This window comes from Cervus canadensis, chromosome 26, assembly GCF_019320065.1.
Source record: "Cervus canadensis isolate Bull #8, Minnesota chromosome 26, ASM1932006v1, whole genome shotgun sequence".
In the NCBI taxonomy this organism is placed as follows: domain Eukaryota; kingdom Metazoa; phylum Chordata; class Mammalia; order Artiodactyla; family Cervidae; genus Cervus; species Cervus canadensis.
Window position 1 is genome coordinate 29053706 of NC_057411.1, and position 14975 is coordinate 29068680.

Genomic DNA, 14975 nt, shown 5'->3' on the forward strand with positions numbered 1-14975 from the left:
CACGAATGGACCTAGAGGGTATTATACTAAGTGATATAAATCAGACAATATATGATGATTTCACTTATATGTGAAATACTATATATTGTATTTGATTTCACTTATCAAGTCACTGTATGATTTCACTTATAAGTGAAATCTTAAAGCAATACAACTGAACAAAAGAGCAGAAACAGACTCATAGATACAGAGAATAAACTGTTGGTTGTCAGATGGGAGGAGGGTGGGAAGATGAGTAAAACAGTTGAAGAGGATTAAGAGGTATAAACTCCCAATTATAAAATAAATAAGTCACAGGAATGTAAAATACATTATAGTCAATAATATTACAATAACTTTGCATGGGCATAGATGGTAACCAGGTTTATCATGGTGGTCATTTCACAACATATAAAAACATCTAATCATTATGTTGTATATTTGAAATGAATGTAATATTGTAAGTATATATATTTCAAGAAAAAGTAACAAAATAAGATAAAAATCCTCTGTGTTCACAAGGGAAAGCAAGAGAACCTGCCGTCAGCAGACCCATCTGCAGTAGGTGGTGCTGAAATATTAGAAGACTCCAACCTCTCGAGCTGATGACAGATAATGTGAAACTGCGCCATGTCTCAGCAGCACGGGGCTTCTCTTTCTTAGTCACTTCTATTTCAACAACCTCGTGTGGAAATTCCAAAAAGGCTTCCTTGTATAGCTCTTTAAAAGTAAACACAGCCTAGACTTCCTCTGCCCACAAGCTAGTCAACAGTATTCAGAATAAGATCCGGTAAGTCTGGTGTCTTCCTGCTGAACCAGTCAAAACAAGAAAAGGATGCTGTATTGGAACATTCCTCTCACTTAATGAAGACATCTAGTTTCATTTCTCCCCACCACCATTCCCCTTTTATTCATTAACTTGCATTCAGTCAGCAGAGGAACCATGGGGATCCAAGACACTTTCATTGAACTTATACTGATGACAGTTCGAGTTGCAGTGTGAGGAATACAAAGCCATAAGGTTTGGACCTCTTTCAGCAGGAACTCACAGTCCTACAGGATAATGGGTAGAAACAAATACTTGTATTCCTAAGAGTTCGATGCAACAGTTCAGTTCAGCTCAGTCACTCAGTCATGTCTGACTCTTTGTGACCCCATGGACTGCTGCATGCCAGGCTTCCTGGTTCATCACCCACTCCCAGAGCTTACTCAAGCTCATGTCCATCAAGTCAGTGATGCCATCCAACCATCTCATCCTCTGTCATCCCCTTCTCTTCTTGCTTTCAATCTTGCCCAGCATCAGGGTCTTTTCCAATGAGTCAGTTCTTCACATCAGGTGGCCAAAGTATTAGAGCTTCAGTATCAGTCCTTCCAATGAATACTCAGGGTTGATTTCCTTTAGGATTGATGGGTTTAATCTGCTTGCAGTCCAAGGGACTCTCAAGAGGCTTCTCCAACACCACAGTTCAAAATCATCAATTCTTAGGAGCTCAGCTTTCATTATGGTCTGGTTCTCACATCCATACATGACTACTGGAAAAACCATGGCTTTGACTATACAGACCATTGTCGACAAAGTAATGTCTCTGCTTTTTAATATGCTATCTAGGTTTGTCATAGCTTATCTTCCAAGGAGGAAGCATCTTTTAATTTCGTGGCTGCAGTCCACCATCTGCAATGATTTTGGAGTCCAAGAAAATAAACTTTGTCACTGTTTCTATCATCTCCGCATCTATTTGCCATCAAGTGATGGGACAGGATAACATGATCTTTGTTTTTTGAATGGTGAGCCAACTTTTTCACTCTCCTCCTTCACTTTCATCAAGAGGTTCTTTAGTTCTTCTTCGCTTTCTGCCATAAGGGTGGTATCATCTGCATATCTGAGGTTATTGATATTTCTTCCACCAATCTTAATTCCAGCTTGTGCTTCATCCAGCCTGGCATTTTTCATGATGTACTCTGCATATAAGTTAAATAGGCAGGGTGACAATATACAGCCTTGACATACTCTTTTCCCAATTTGGAACCAGTCTGTTGTTCCATGTCCAGTTCTAACTGTTGCTTCTTGACCTGCATACAGATTTCTCAGGAGGCAAGTCAAGTGGTCTGGTATTTCCGTCTCTTGAAGAATTTTCCACAGTTTGTTGTGATCCACACAGTGGATCTATGCTAAGACTTTAGCATAGTCAATGAAAAGTAGATGTTTTTCTGGAATCCTCTTGCTTTTTCTATGATCCAAAGGACGTTGGCAATTTGATCTCTGGTTCCTCTGCCTTTTCTAAATCCATCTTGAACATCTGGAAATTCTTGGTTCACATACAGCTGAAGCCTAGCTTGAAGGATTTTGAACACTTTTACTAACGTGTGAAATGAGTGCAATTGTGCGGTAGTTTGAAAATTCTTTGGCATTGCCTTTCTTTGTGATTGGAATAAAAACTGACCTTTTCCAGTCCTGTGACCACTGCTGAGTTTTCCAAATTTGCTGACATATTGAGTATAGCACTTTCACAGCATCATCATTTAAGATTTTAAACAGCTTAGCTGGAATTCCATCACCTCTATTAGCTTTGTTTGTAGTGATGCTTCCTAAGACTCACTCAACTTCTCACTCCAGGTATCTCCCTGGTATCTCTAATTTTCTTGAAGAGAGCTCCAGTCTTTCCCATTCTATTGTTTTCTTCTATTTCTTTGCATTGATCACTGAGGAAGGCTTTCTTATCTCTCCTTACTATTCTTTGGAACTCTGCATCCAGATGAATATATCTTTCCATTTCTCCTTTGCTTTTCACTTCTCTTTTCTCAGCTATTTGTAAGGCCTCCTCAGACAACCATTTTGTCTTTTTGCATTTCTTTTTCTTGGGGATGGTCTTGATCACCACCTCCTGTACAATGTCACAAACCCCCATCCATAGTTATTCAGACACTCTGTCTATCAGATCTAATCCCTTGAATCTATTTGTCACTTTCACTGTATAATTTTAAGAGATTTGATTTAGCTCATACCTGAATGTTCTAATGGTTTCCCCTACTTTCTTCAATTTAAGCCTGAATTTTGCAATGAGGAGTTCATGATCTGAGCCACAGTCAGCTCCTGGTCTTGTTTTTGCTGACTGTATTGAGATTCTTCATCTTCGGCTGCAAAGAATATGATCAATCTGATTTCTATATTGGACATCTGGTGATGTCCATGTGTAGAGTCTTCTCTTGTGTTGTTGGAAGAGGGTGTTTGCTATGACCAGTGTGTTCTCTTGGCAAACCTGTTAGCCTTTGCCCTGCTTTGTTTTGTACTCCACGGCCAAATTTGCCTGTTACTCCAGGTTTCTCTTGACTTCCTACTTTTGCATTCCAGTCCCCTATGATGAAAAGAATATATTTTTTGTTATTAGTTCTAGAAGGTCTGGAGGGTCATCATAGAACCATTTAACTTCAGCTTCTTCTGCATTAGCGGTTGGGGCATAGACTTGGATTACTCTGATATTGAATGGTTTGCCTTGGAGATGAACAGAGATCATTCTGTTGTTTTTGAGATTGCATTCAAGTACTGCATTTGGACTCTTTTGTTGACTATGATGGCTACTCCATTTCTTCTAAGGCATTCTTTCCCACAGTAGTAGATATAATGGTCATCTGAACTAAATTCAGCCATTCCAGTCCATTTCATTTTACTGATTCTTAATATGTCGATGTTCACTCTTGCCATCTCCTGTCTGACCGCTTCCAATTTACCTTGATTCATGGACCTAACATTCCAGGTTCCTATGCAATATTGATCTTCACAGCATTGGACTTTACTTCCATCATCAGTCACATCCACAACTGGGTGCTCTTTTCACTTTGACTCCCTCTCTTAATTCTTTCTGAAATTATTTCTCCACTCTCCTCCAGTAGCATTTTGGGTATCTACTGATGTGGGGAGTTTTTTCACTCAGCGTCATATCTTTTTGCCTTTTGATACAGTTCATGGGGTTCTCAAGGCAAGAATACTGAAGTGGTTTGCCATTCCCTTCTCCAGTGGACCACGTTTTGTCAGAACTCTCCACCATGACCCATCCATCTTGGGATGCCCCTACACAGCATGGCTCATAGCTTCATTGAGTTAGACAAGGCTGTGATCCAGTTTGGTTAGTTTTCTGTGACTGTGATTTTCATTCTGTCTGCCCGCTGATGGATAAGGACAAGAGACTTGTGGAGGCTTCCTGATGGGAGGGACTGGCTGTTGGGGAATCTAGGCCTTGTTCTGATGGTCAGGGCCATGCTCAGTAAATCTTTAATGCATCTTTGGATTAAAGGTTAAAGATGCAACAGTGGAGTTGGGTAATCGGTAGAATAATGGTTAAAGGGAGACTGGTACCTGCTTAACTGAAATCTTCACAAAGACTCCTTGCTATCTGAGCCAGGCACTGCATCAAATACTTCCCTTTAGCTCACTTAATTTTTCCATGACTACCATTTTAAAAATCAGAAAACCAAAGTGCCAAGAAAGCAAGTAACACACCAAAGGCCATGAAAACTAATTAGTGGCAGAACCAGGATTCAAGTCTAGCTCTGTCTTTTCAGATCTACTAATACTCCTCACCAAGGACAAGGACTGTGAACTCCCAGTCCAATGGCCTGGGGAACAGGGTCATGTAAGGGGATGATGGCAGTGTAAGGGGATCTAAGGAGATGGAAGGCTAAGCCAAGGACAACTTCTGCTCCTGGTTGCAGAGGAACTGGATTGAGGAGGCAGCCCTCAGTTAGCACTGGCGTAAGTGCTTGTGTCTACCTTCTCAGCCCCATCTCCACTCCTGAAAAGGTTTTGAAATGAGGTAGGCCACAAGGACGGATGACTGGAGTGGGGTGGGGGGTGTCTTGTTTCCTTTTCATAATCTCCATTTCCTCTTTTCACCCTTGATTACTACATTAATTTTCCAAGAAGGCTGCTCCCCCTTTCTATCACTGTAGTCTTCATAGAAAATATTCTAGTGAATCAAATGCTACTGCTAATTGGGTGCATACTTTACCCCTGAGACAAAATTCAATTTGGAAGATAGGTCATTATGTTTGGGGTAGGTGGGAAAGTTGATTGGTCCCAACCCCCAGGAATTCTGGTACCAAATCTGCTGCCCACCTCTGAGAGTCACTTCTGGTAACTAAGCATCATTAGGACTTCATACCCCAGTCATCTTAGGTTGGCCTTACGGATGTTCAACCTTATACATTATATGACTGGTAATACTCGTGCCAACTGAGAGGACACACCAGAATTATTTCTAAACCTGTACTCTCTTATTTGTCCTTGGCATGTGCATATGTCAACATGGGAGTTTCTTCCCAAAACTAACTGCCTGGCTATCCTGTCCTTTAAGCTCTGGGTTCTCTCTAGCCTAGAATGTGGATCTGGCTTCATTCTCATTCTCTTCATCTGCTCTCATGGAGCCTCTTTTTCCAGTTCTTTGCTGGGGATAACTTCATAGGTTCTGCTCATCCCCAACCCTCCCATCTCAAACATATATAAACAAAAGCAAAACTGAACACTCTATGGCAATCATGGCTTACTGCCCTTAAAACCACTAAATGAAGGTATATGTAGGTAAGTCAATCGCAAGACAATCAGGTTCCCTTTTACAATGACCAGAATGGAAAATTATCCCTCATGGTTTAAGCAATTTCCTCTAAGCCACTTTTATTTTCACTCTGCCTAAGTGCAGGGAGCCGGCCTGAATGTACAGGCCCCTTACGGCCCTAAGAGAGATCAAAAGGTCTCTCTTTGTCCTGCCACCCCTTCTTGTTAAAGTATAGACTGGAATTTGTCTCCTTCAGGGAAAAAACACACCGGTGACCTTTTTGCCTGTTTTTCTGGTGCTGATAAGCTCATCATGCCTGAAACCTGTTTTCCATCTAATGTTCTATTGATGAAACCTGTTTTCATCTAATGTTCTATTGATGAAGCCTGTTTTCTATCTAATGTTCTAATGATCTTAATCATGTTGGGCGCTAGGGTAATTAATGCTTTATTGATCTTAAGTGTGGGAATTTAAAACATCTGTAGCTCTGCACATATGCAAAACCCTCGATCTATTCTTAGTAACTCCTGCTAGAGTATATATAGGCGTGGTATTCAATAAAGTTGGCGGAGTCAGACGCAAGCGGACTCTGTCCCTCTCAACCCCATCTTTCTCTTATCTGAGTCTTCTTTTTCCTAGGTACTCTGGTAATTGCGTTCTTGACCAGTTCGTTTGCCGGCAGGCTCCGGCATAGTGGCGCCCAACGAGGGACGGGAACGGATTCCAGCGTACAGCCACCCGAAGAAAGAAAAGTTGTCCCGCGGGAGGTAGAAAGGTATCTATGAGGTAAAAAAGTATCTACGAGTACAGGCATTGTGGATGATTGCGGGTGGAGAGGGTATAGTTGAGAGTAAAACTCATGGGGCAAAATAATAGTAGACAGTTCTTTGTTTCTACTCTAAAAACTATGTTAAAAGCTAGAGGAGTTTCAGTGTCTAAACGGAAAAACTTATAACACCCAAATGTTTGAATACTCCCCAGAGGGTAGCAGAGCACATATATGACTCCCCAATAATCCCAGGTCCTAGAAAAAATGATGATGAGACTATTGTTCCCGAGCAAGATTCTGATTCAGAACTCTCCCCTGAAGACCGAGACAATTTAGAAGAGCAGGCTTTTGAGTATAATAAAGAAAGTTGGGATGCCTTTATAGTAACTAAACACAAAAATAAAGACAAAGGCTCCCCCTTTTCTGAACTTAAAGATATGTTAACATCCATATCTCAGAGAATAGAACATTAGATGGAAAACAGGTTTCAGGCATGATGAGCTTATCAGCACCAGAAAAACAGGCAAAAAGGTCACCGGTGTGTTTTTTCCCTGAAGGAGACAAATGCCAGTCTATACTTTAACAAGAAGGGGTGGCAGGACAAAGAGAGACCTTTTGATCTCTCTCAGGGCCGTAAGGGGCCTGTATATTCAGGCCGGCTCCCTGCACCTAAGTTTCTATTTAATACTCATGTGACTTGAAAGGCTGCCGATTATCATAGACCATACACATTTTGAAACTTACACAAGTGCTTGCATGGGCCTGACTTTGATCATTGGTGGGGTGGAGAAAATAGTTGAAAGTTGTATCACAGTTCTACTTGTTGACCTGAAGGTCAAATAGCAACTGCTTGGTGTGGATTTGGCATTTGGCAGATATTTCAGGGTGATTGTGTTTTGGAGCCATAAAAAGACAGACAGAGTAGCAAGGAGAGAAAAGAAAGCACCTTAAATGAGCCATGCATAGAAGTAGAGGAAAAACAGATTGGGAAAGACTAGAGAACTCTCCAGGAAAATTTGAGATATCAAAGGAACATTTCATGCAAGGATAGGACAATAAAGGATAGAAATGATAAGGGCCAAGCAGAAGAGATTAAGAACAGGTGGCAAGAATACACAGAAGAACGTACAAAAGAGGTCTTAATGAACTAGATAACCATGATGGTGTGGTCCCTAGCCTAGAGTCAGACATCCTACAGTATGAAGTCAAGTGAGACTTAGGAAGCATTACTATGAACAAACCTAGTGGAGGTGATGGAATTCCCACTGAACTATATAAAATCCTTAAAGAGGATGCTGTGAAACTGCTGCACTTAATATGTTGGAAAATTTTAAAAACTCAGCAGTGATCACAGGACTCAAAAAGGTCAGTTTTCATTCCAACTGCAAGGAAGGGCAATACCAAAGAATGCTCAAACTACCACAATTGCACTCATTTCACATGCTGGTAAGGTCATGCTCAAAATCCTTCAAGCTAGGCTTCAGCAGTACATGAACCAAGAATTTCCAGATGTTTAAGCTGGATTTAGAAAAAGCAGATGAATCAGATCAAATTGCCAACATTCATTGGATCATAGAAAAAGCAAGAGAATTCCAGAAAAACATCTACTTCTGCTTATTGACTACACTAAAATCTTTGACTGTGTGGATCACAACAAACTGTGGTAAATTCTTAAATGATAGGTGTACCAGACCACCTTACCTGCCTCCTGTGAAACCTGTGTGCAGGTCAAAAAACAACAGTTAAAATCGTACATGGAACAACAGACTGGTTCCAAATTGGGAAAGAAGGATGACAAGGCTGTATATTGTCATCCTGCTTATTTAACTTATGCAGATCATGAAATGCCAGGCTGGATGATCACAAGCTCAAATCAAGATTGCCAGGAGAAATATCAACAATATCAGATATGCAGATGATACCACTCAAATGGCAAAAAGAGGACTAAAGAGCCTTTTGATGAGGGTGAAAGAGGAGAGTGAAAAAGCTGGCTTGAAACTCAACATTCAAAAAAATAAGATTATGATATCCAGTCCCATCACTTCACGGCAAAGAGAAAGGGAGAATATGGAAGGAGTGACAGATTTTACTTTCTTGGGCTCCAAAATCACTACAGATGGTGGCTACAGGCATGAAATTAAAAGATGCTTGCTCCTTAGAAGGAAAGCTATGACAAACCTAGACAGCCCATTAAAAAGCAGAGACATTACTTTGCTGACAAAGGTCTGTATAGTCAAAGCTATGGTTTTTCCAGTGATCATGTATGGATGTGAGAGCTAGACCATAAAGAAGGCTGAGTGCCAAAGAATTGATGCTTTCAAATTATGGTGGTAGAGAAGACTCCTGAGAGTTCTTTGGACAGAAAGCAGATCAAACCAGTCAATCCTAAAGGAAATCAACCTTGAATATTCATTGGAAGAACTGGTGCTGAATACTTTGGCCACTTGATGCAAAGAGCTGACTCACTGGAAAAGACCCTGATGTTGGGAAAGATTGAAGGCAGGAGAAGGGGGTGATAGAGGATGAGATGGTTGGATGGCATCACCATCAGTGGACATGAATCTGATAAACGCTGGGAAATAGTGAAGGACAGGGGAGCCTGGCATGCTGTAGTCCATGGGGTTGCAAAGAGTTGGATATGACTTAGCAAATGAACAAGTACAACAAAGTTTGATAAATGTTCATGTTTTCAACTAGCTTAATCTGTTCCATCAAATAGACATAGGAATTTAGGGAGAAGTTCATTCAGTTCAATAGATAACATGCAGATATTTACCAGTGCCTCCATCAGAAAAGAGCTCTTCACATTTTTCTTCTCCTAAACACTTGCCTATACATTTCCTATACTCAGATTTTTCATATATACCACAAGCTGATGGCTCATTTTGGTACTCTGTGCAATTTATTAATGTTTGAAGCTCATAAATGAGTTTTTATTCAAGTGTGATCACAGTATCTGGGATTTGCAGGGAAGTTCCAAGTCAGAGATCTTTATATTGAGTGGCTCCAGGATAGGTGAGATACATTTTTAAAGCAGAAGAGACTAACCTCCAAAATTTATATATAAACTGCCAGCCATTTACCATACATGTCAGAAATGTCCTTTCAGAGAATGTTTCTACTTTGTCTTTAGAAACCAGTTTCTATAGGAGGAAGAAGCAATCTAAGGTAAAGCATAGTCTTTTTCTTCCAGCAGAGCAATGTGTGGGCCAAGGTCAAAAGTGCTTAGTCAAGTTACCATCCCACTTCAAAGAAGCTGATGGCGTGGGGGATTCACAGAGGCAATTTATGGAAAGTTTGAACCTTTCATTAATTTCAGCCAAAACAAGCATTATTCTTTTTTTTTAAAGAAATAAATGATTCAAAATAGAATTGCACAAGGTATAATAATTTAATGAAGCAAAACACAGGATCAAAATGTTGATCATAAATTTGCCTTTGGAAAGCCTAAAGAATGTATTTTCCATGGACACAGGCACATTGCAATTTCCTCCTTTTCTGTTCCTGAGTTTAAAACCAAACAGCTAACATAAGATCTGTTGGCAAGACTAGCTAATGAATTATCCCCTCTCCTGTAGAAATACCACACGCTAATTCAGTGTGTGGCCGGACTAAGACATCAGTGGAAATGCAGGAGACTTAGCATACGTGGAGTCCTGCTCTCCAAAGCCCCAGTTGCTCTGGTTTAGTTGCTTGGTCATGTCCCACTCTTTGTGACCCCACAGACTGCAGTCTGCCAGGCTCCTCTGTCCATGGGATTTCCCAGGCAAGAGTGCTGGAGTGGGGTTGTCATTTCCTACTCCAGGGGATCTTCTGACCCAGAGATCGAAACCCCATCTCCTGCATTTGTAGGCAAGTTCTCTACCGCTGAGCCACCAGGGAAGTCCCTGACTCCCAGTACACGGTATTTTTGTTTTATGACTGGAAAGGCCATGTTAAAAGCTATATCATGCTTCTAAAGTGTACCCATAAGAATGCAACCTGCCTCATACTATTACTACATATTTACACTCATACTATTTATGGCTGGTGCAACAGTATTAGGTTGTGGTGTACTCAAATGTGTCTGACTCTTTGCAACCCCATGGACTGAAGCCTGCCAGGCTTCTCTGGCCATGGAATTTTCCGGGCAAGAATACTGGAGTGGGTTGCCATTTCCTACTCCAGGGGATCTTCCCAACCCAGGGATCGAACCCGCATCTCCCATCTCTCCTCCTTTGGCAGGCAGACTCTTTACCAACAACACTAGGAAGGAGTCTCAAATACTGGCAAGCACCAAGATCATCTGGGAAGCTTATTAAACATGCCACTTCCCTAGTCTGACCCCCAGACATTCTGACCCATAAGTGGAACCCTGGAATCCACATGTGTGTAAGTGTGCCGATGGTCCTGATACCACACTTTGCACAGCCCTGCACTGGTTTCCTCTCCATGTTATCAGGACGAGGTCTCTCATACTGGCAAGAGCCTGGCACATAGTCAGAGTGCAACACATACATGCTGAATGATAGGCTTTGGAATCAGGACACCTAGATTTGAGGGCTTATTCTTCTTTAACAAATCAGTTAAACTCTAAGCTCCAAATGTTCTTATCTATAAAAAGGGAATAGTGTCTGTCTACACAGAGGTCTGGGCTGTCAGTGACAAATATACACAGTAAGAAAAACAACACTCATTATCTTGAACAGAAAAGAAATCATTAAAAAGACATTGATGCCCATTAGCAGACGAATGGATAAGAAAGCTGTGGTATATATACACAATGGAATATTACTCAGCCATTAAAAAGAATTCATTTGAATCAGTTCTAATGAGATGGATGAAATTGGAACCCATTGTACAGAGTGAAGTAAGCCAGAAAGAAAAACACCAATACAGTATACTAACGCATATATATGGAATTTAGAAAGATGGTAATGATAACCCTATATGCAAAACAGAAAAAGAGACACACATGTATAGAACAGACTTTTGGACTGCTGGAACAGAGAAGGCGAGTGCATGATCTGAGTCTCTCTCCTGTGAAACAGATCACCAGTCCAGGTTGGATGCATGAGACAAGTGCTCGGGGCTGGACTGGGATGACCCAGAGGGGGGATGGGGAGGGAGGGGGAGGGGGATTAGATGGGGAACACATGTAATTCATGGCTGATTCATGTCAATGTATGGCAAAAACCACTACAATATTGTAAAGTATTAGCCTCCAACTAATAAAAATAATTGGGAGGGGAGAAAAAAGACATTGAAAGGTCATGGAAACCAAAGAAAAGCTGTAGAACCAGGGGAAAGCTATGAGGAGCTGGGCAGCAGGAGCCATGATAAGGTCCTGTCACAGGAACTGTCCAGGTAAGTCACAGACTTTGAATCTCTCAGGACTCCAAGTTAGGGGTGGGAACGGTATGGTTGCCCTCCTGGGTCTTATGCCCTGAGTACCAGACCCTTTTTAGATTCCAGAGTGGAAATGAGACCTTACAGCCCCCCCCCCACCAGGACTCACACAATAGATGTTTCTTCAAAATATGAAAGTTTGGAGGCTGAGCAGTTAATTGTACATTACAGTATTATCAGCTCTACTTTAAAGATGAAGAAATCCAGTTTTTTAGTCGCTCAGTCATGTCTGACTCTTTGCGAGCCCATGGACTGCAGCACACCAGGCTTCCCTGTCCACCACTATCTTCTGGAGTTTGCTCAAACTCAAGTCTATTGAGTTGGTAATGCCATCCACCCATCTTGTTCTCTGTTGTCCCCTTCTCCTCCTGCCCTCAATCTTTCCCAGCATCAGGGAGTTTTCCAATGAGTCAGCTCTTCACATCAGGTGGCCAAAGGATTGGAGCTTCAGCTTCAGCATCATTCCTTCAAATGAATATTCAGGACTGATTCCCTTTAGGATTGACAGGTTTGATCTCCTTTCAGTCCAAGAGATTCTCAAGAGTTCTCCAGCACCACAGTTCAATTCTTCAGTGGGCAGCCTTCATTATGGTCTAACTCTCACATCCATGTATGACTACTGGAAAAACCGTAGCTTTGATTAGACAGACATTTGTCAGCAAAGTAATGTCTCTGCTTTTTAATGCACTGCCTAGGTTTGTCATTCCTTCTCTTCCAAGGAGCAAGCATCTTTTAATTTCATGGCTGCAGTCACCATCTGCAGTGATTTTGAAGCCCAAGAAAATAAAGTTTGTCACTGTTTCCATTGTTTCCCCATCTATTTGCCATGAAGTGATGGGACCAGATGCCATGATCTTAGTTTTCTGAATGTTGAGTTTTAAGCCAACTTTTTCACTCTCCTCTTTCACCTTCATCAAGAGGCTCTTGAGTTTCTCTTCATTTTCTTCCATAAAAGTGTTGTCATCTGCACATCTGAGGTTGTTGATGTTTCTCTTGACAATCTTGATTTCAGTTTGTGCTTCATCCAGCCTGGCATTTTGCATGATGTACTCTGTAAAGTTAAATAATCGGGGTGACGATATACAGCTTTCACATACTCCTTTCCCAGTTTGGAGATTTGTGTACTTAGTCACTCAGTCAAGTCCGACTCTTTGTGACCCCATGGACTGTAGCCCACCAGGCTCCTCTGTCCATGGGGATTCTCTAGGCAAGAAGACTGGAGTGGGTTGCTCTGCCCTCCTCCAGGGATCTTCCCAACCCAGGGATTGAACCCAGATCTCTCGCATTGCAGGCGGATTCTTTACCATCTGAGCCACCAGCGAAGCCCCAGGAACCATTTCATTTCTCCATGTCCAGTTCTAATGGTTGCTTCTTGACCTGCATACATATTTCTCAGATGGCAGGTAAGGTAGTCTGGTATTCCCATCTCTTTCAGAATTTTCCACAGTTTGTTGTGATTGACATAGTCAAAGGCTTTAGTGTAGTCAAAGAAGCACAAGTTCATGTTTTTCTGGAATTCTCTTGCTTTTTCTATGCTCCGATGGAAGTTGGCAATTTGATTTCTGGTTCCTCTGCCTTTTCTAATTCCAGCTTGTACATCTGGAAATTCTCGGTTCACATACTACTGAAACCTAACTTTGAGGATTTTGTGCATGACATTACTAGCATGTAAATGAGTGCAATTGTGCAGTAATTTGAACATTCTTTGACATTGCCCTTCTTTGGGATTGGAACAAAAACTGACCTGTTCCAGTCCTGTGGCTACTGCTGAGTTTTCCAAATATGCTGACATTATTGAGTGAAGTACTTTCACAGAATCATCTTTTAGCACTTTAAATAGCTCAGCTGGAATTCCCTCACCTCCACTAGCTTTGTTTGTAGTGATGCTTCCTAAGGCCCACTTGACTTCACACTCCAGGATGTCAGGCTCTAGGTGAGTGATCACACCATCGTGGTTATCTGGGTCATGAAGATCTTTTTTGTACAGTTCTTCTGTGTATTCTTGCCATGTCTTTTTAACATCTTCTGCTTCTGTTAGGTTCATATTGTTTCTGTCCTTTATTGTGCCCATCTTTGCATGAAATGTTCCCTTGGTATCTCTAATTTTCTTGAAGAGATCTCTAGTCTTCCCCATTCTATTGTTTTCCTCTATTTCTTAGCACTGTTCACTTAGGAAGTCTTTCTCATCTCTCCTTGCTATTCTTTGGAACTCTGCATTCAGATGAGTATATCTTTCTTTTTTGCCTCTTGCTTCTCTTCTTTTCTCAGCAAATCCAGAGAGGTTCATAAACTACAAACATGTGGGCAGAGTTAAGGTTTTCACCCAGATCTTTCTCTCCTATCTCTGGGCTCTATTCTTTCATCATTCTCTTGGATTTTTGTGATCTCAGGCAATGCTTTGTCTTCATCCATTCTTCCCAATTAACAAAGCAAGAAATTCTTCACTAGAGGAGATCGGGAGGAACTGAAAGTTTGCTCCACTTCCCTGGTTATGGCTGTTATGAATCACTTGGTGACAAAATGAAACTGTTTCAAACTTCAAACACTGTTAGCACCAACTAGGCTTGAAAGAACAGAGAGAGAATTATCTTCAATTTACAGTTAAGAGGGTGCCCTAACCACTGCCTCACATCATCTCCTGGATGCACCCTCTGTGGGGCATCACACCAAAATTGGGGATTTGTCTAATGCTGTCACAATGAATGAGTGGATAGTCCCTTGGTCTAACTTTCCAAAGCAAGGCTGACAAACTCATGCAGCTTTGAGGAAGCTGAGCTCAGGAATTAATGGAAATGTCTAAGTGGAGCAATGAAAAGAGAGTAAAACATGCTACATTTAAAACCATTTTATATTTTATGAGGCACTTTCACAAATATTAATTTTTTATTTTTTAATAAGATATCTTCAAAATGTTTTGTTTGGCTACACCAGGTCTTAGTTGTGGCATGTAGGACACAGTTCCCCAGTCAGGGGTCAAACTCAGGCTCCCTGTATTGGAAATGCGGCATCTCAACCACTGGACCGCAAGGGAAGTCCCAATTTCTCATACCATCCCTGTTCTTGTTGTTATTGTTCAGTCACTAAGTCCTGTCTGACTCTTTGTGACCCCATGGACTGCAGCATGCCAGGCTTCCCTGTCTTTCACTGTCTCCCAGAGTTTGCTCAAACTCATGTCCATTGAGTTGGTGATGCCATCCAACCATCTCATCCTCTGTCACCCCCTTCTCCTCCTGCCCTCAATCTTTCCCAGCATTAGGTTCTTTTCCAGTGAGTTGACTCTTCGCATCAGGTGG